Below are 4,593 nucleotides of genomic sequence, written 5' to 3'. Positions count from 1 at the left end.
GTATCCAGGAGCCGGGGTAGACCTTGTACCCGGCGGCCGGGGTAGACCTGGTATCCAGGAGCCGGGGTAGACCTTGTACCCGGCGGCCGGGGTAGACCTGGTATCCAGGAGCCGGGGTAGACCTTGTACCCGGCGGCCGGGGTAGACCTGGTATCCCGGAGACGGGGTAGACCTTGTACCCGGCGGCCGGGGTAGACCTGGTATCCCGGAGACGGGGTAGACCTTGTACCCGGCGGCCGGGGTAGACCTGGTATCCCGGAGACGGGGTAGACCTTGTACCCGGCGGCCGGGGTAGACCTGGTATCCAGGAGACGGGGTAGACCTTGTACCCGGCGGCCGGGGTAGACCTGGTATCCCGGAGACGGGGTAGACCTTGTACCCGGCGGCCGGGGTAGACCTGGTATCCCGGAGCCGGGGTAGACCTTGTACCCGGCGGCCGGGGTAGACCTGGTATCCCGGAGCCGGGGTAGACCTTGTACCCGGCGGCCGGGGTAGACCTGGTATCCCGTAGACGGGGTAGACCTTGTACCCGGCGGCCGGAGTAGACCTGGTATCCAGGAGCCGGGGTAGACCTTGTACCCGGCGGCCGGGGTAGACCTGGTATCCAGGAGGCGGGGTAGACCTTGTACCCGGCGGCCGGGGTAGACCTGGTATCCAGGAGACGGGGTAGACCTTGTACCCGGCGGCCGGGGTAGACCTGGTATCCAGGAGACGGGGTAGACCTTGTACCCGGCGGCCGGGGTAGACCTGGTATCCCGGAGACGGGGTAGACCTTGTACCCGGCGGCCGGGGTAGACCTGGTATCCAGGAGCCGGGGTAGACCTTGTACCCGGCGGCCGGGGTAGACCTGGTATCCAGGAGACGGGGTAGACCTTGTACCCGGCGGCCGGGGTAGACCTGGTATCCAGGAGACGGGGTAGACCTTGTACCCGGCGGCCGGGGTAGACCTGGTATCCCGGAGCCGGGGTAGACCTTGTACCCGGCGGCCGGGGTAGCCCTGGTATCCCGGAGACGGGGTAGACCTTGTACCCGGCGGCCGGGGTAGACCTGGTATCCCGGAGCCGGGGTAGACCTTGTACCCGGCGGCCGGGGTAGACCTGGTATCCCGGAGACGGGGTAGACCTTGTACCCGGCGGCCGGGGTAGACCTGGTATCCCGGAGCCGGGGTAGACCTTGTACCCGGCGGCCGGGGTAGACCTGGTATCCCGGAGACGGGGTAGACCTTGTACCCGGCGGCCGGGGTAGACCTGGTACCCCGGAGACGGGGTAGACCTTGTACCCGGCGGCCGGGGTAGACCTGGTATCCAGGAGACGGGGTAGACCTTGTACCCGGCGGCCGGGGTAGACCTGGTATCCCGGAGCCGGGGTAGACCTTGTACCCGGCGGCCGGGGTAGACCTTGTACCCGGCGGCCGGGGTAGACCTGGTATCCCGGAGACGGGGTAGACCTTGTACCCGGCGGCCGTGGTAGACCTGGTATCCAGGAGACGGGGTAGACCTTGTACCCGGCGGCCGGGGTAGACCTGGTATCCCGGAGCCGGGGTAGACCTTGTACCCGGCGGCCGGGGTAGACCTGGTATCCCGGAGCCGGGGTAGACCTTGTACCCGGCGGCCGGGGTAGACCTGGTATCCCGGAGCCGGGGTAGACCTTGTACCCGGCGGCCGGGGTAGACCTGGTATCCCGGAGACGGGGTAGACCTTGTACCCGGCGGCCGGGGTAGACCTGGTATCCAGGAGCCGGGGTAGACCTTGTACCCGGCGGCCGGGGTAGACCTGGTATCCAGGAGCCGGGGTAGACCTTGTACCCGGCGGCCGGGGTAGACCTGGTATCCAGGAGACGGGGTAGACCTTGTACCCGGCGGCCGGGGTAGACCTGGTATCCCGGAGACGGGGTAGACCTTGTACCCGGCGGCCGGGGTAGACCTGGTATCCCGGAGACGGGGTAGACCTTGTACCCGGCGGCCGGGGTAGACCTGGTATCCAGGAGCCGGGGTAGACCTTGTACCCGGCGGCCGGGGTAGACCTGGTATCCAGGAGCCGGGGTAGACCTTGTACCCGGCGGCCGGGGTAGACCTGGTATCCCGGAGACGGGGTAGACCTTGTACCCGGCGGCCGGGGTAGACCTGGTATCCCGGAGCCGGGGTAGACCTGGTCTCCGTCCGCCCGGGTAGACCTGGTGTCGCGGCCGCCTGCGGAAGTTCACCAAGGGGTCGCTGTTCCAGGCTGCCTCCGGCTATGTCGACGTAGCGGTCGGCCTGCGCTGGCGCACCCTCCCGGTCGACTTCCACTCGTCTCCTTGGAGGCGTCGGCGGCCTTGGACTTATCTTTCCGTATATTGGGAGCGAGGTGACGGGCCGCGTCCCCGCAGGTTTCCAGGGTGCCTGCGTCGCAAGGCGGAGGATAGGGCGGCCGCGCCGCGCGGTCGTCGGGGCAGAGCGAGTGCCGCCTAGGCCGGGTGAGCCGCGTGGCTTGGTCCCGGTTCCCGTCCTGCCCAGGGCGCTCTTTCGGGGGGAGAGCTGCCCGAGAAGCCAGAGAGAAGAGAATGGGCAGTGTGAAGGGCCACCAGAGAGAGAGCCGAGAGCCGAGAGAGACGGCCCGAAAGACCGTGTCGAGAAGCCGCTCGCTGGCCGCAGCGAGGCGGTGAGAAGCCCCGCGTGTGTGTTGCTCCGCTCCGGTCGGCTGCCGTGCCGGCCCGGTTGAAGGGGGGGCGGCCCCCCTGGGACGATCGGTGGCAGGTGAGGCGGCGGCGCCTCGTCCCTTTTCCGCCTGGCCTTAAGCCGGGGCCCGCTCCGGCAGGCATTTTTCCGGCAGCCGGTCCGGTGGCAGTGGCCGGCAGCCGGGGGTCGACGCGGCCGGGCTTTTTTTTTCCCCGGCCCTCGCCCGAGAGCCTCCTCCCCGAGCAAGGCCCGGCCAGCCCGCCGCGGTGGCGGCGCCCGGTTCCCCCGCTCCCGACCTGTTTGCCAGCGTGTCCGTGTCGGAAGGGCAGCGGTGGGGCGCGCGGCCTGGCCTCGGCATTCGCCGCGTGGCCGGAGGGGCTCGGTGACGGCGGTCGCCCGATGAGCCGTGGAGCCGGGGTGGCGGCACCCCGTCCCACCGGCGCGTGCTGTTGAAGTCACCCCCTTCCTCGGCCTTAAGCCGGGGACCCGCCTTGCGGGCGGGCTGTTTTTTTCGCGGGCAGAGAGGGGCCGGCCGCGGTGGCCGGCCCGCCCTAGCACGGACCGAAGCCCCCGGCAGAGAGCAACCCCCGGAAGGTCGCGGGCGAGGCGGCGGCGCCTCGCCCTTCCTCGGTCGTGGCGACCGAGCCCGCTTCTGCCCCGGGTGGTCCGTTGCTATTTTTTCAAGGGCGTGTGCGGGTGCTGTGGGGGGCCCCGCCCGCCCGGCCTCCGATGGCCTTTTCCTCTCGCGGCCCTAAGCCGCGGCACCGAGAAGCGTGCGGGCCCACGAAAGCCGAGGTTGTGTGGAGCCGGGGGGCCGAGCGAGCCCCGAGCCGAGCGATGCCGGTGGGTTTCGAAGGGGGGGGGGCAGCGAGAAGGCGGCGCGCGCCTCGCCCCCCCCCGGGCCCCCGGCGCCCGTGGTTAGCACGGGTCCTTGTGGGCCGCGCACGCCATGTGCCTTTTTTTTTTTTTTTTTTTTTCCGTTGATCGGTGCCGTACCCCGGCTTTTCCGAAGGGGAGAGAAAGAGAGGCCGAGAGAGAGAGAGAGAGAGAGAGCGCGCCAGCCGCGGGGCGGGCGAAAGCCGGTGGCACCTTTCTCGAACGCTCGGACGGGTTCCCTGGGCAGAAAAGGGTGAAGGCCATCCCCACCCCGGCCCGGCGGTCCCGTCCTTCCGTCGTCCGGCCAGGAGAGCCGTTGTCCGCGGGCGGGTGGCGGCACCCCCCCGGTCTACCCTGTGCCGGGACCGATCCGCGAGCGGATCGGTCCGGGGACGCGTGTCCCCGCTCGCACGCGCGCGGAGCCCCCAAGCCCGTCCGCTCTCGGCCCAGCCGCACCCGTGGCGGCGCCGGCCGGTGGGGCGTGCGCCTTGGTGGGCTGCCGTGGGGCCGTGGTGTGCGTTGCACGCTTTCGGCCGGGCGGTTCCGCGGCTGCTGGGGCTTTGCCTCTGCGCTCCGCTGCCTCCTCTGCCCTCGTGCAGCCGCGTCCGCCCCGATCGATGAGGCTTTTCGGGTCGCGTCGGAGAGGGCCCCCGGCCGGCCGGGCTTTCTTCCGGGGCTTCTCTGTCATGGGGAAGCCCACGGCGGGGGTCCGGTGTTCGGGCCGGGCGGTCTCTTCTCCGATTCGCTCCCCGTCGCAGGCGAGGTGTCGCCCCTCCCGCTGCCGAGGAAGGGCGTCTTGACCGTCCCAGCTGTGTGATGGCCGCGTGGCCCCGCGAGCCTACAGGTGTCCTTCGAAAGCACGCGAGGTTTGCCGGTGCCGGCCTTTGGTCCCGGTTTAGCGCCCCGTGGGTGCCGGCCGCGAGCAGCGCCGGGCGGCGGTGCGGCTGGAGCCGAGCCGCGAGGAGGCGAAAAGTCGCCGTGTCGAAGCGCAAAGGAAAGGCGAAAGCCCGATATGAGAGAGAGAGAGAGAGAGGGGTGTGCGCGGCCGGGGGAAAAGAGCC

This window comes from Lonchura striata, chromosome 21 (assembly GCF_046129695.1).
Source record: "Lonchura striata isolate bLonStr1 chromosome 21, bLonStr1.mat, whole genome shotgun sequence".
Classification (NCBI taxonomy): domain Eukaryota; kingdom Metazoa; phylum Chordata; class Aves; order Passeriformes; family Estrildidae; genus Lonchura; species Lonchura striata.
The sequence above is the reverse complement of the archived record's forward strand: the minus strand, read 5'-3'. Positions refer to the sequence as shown.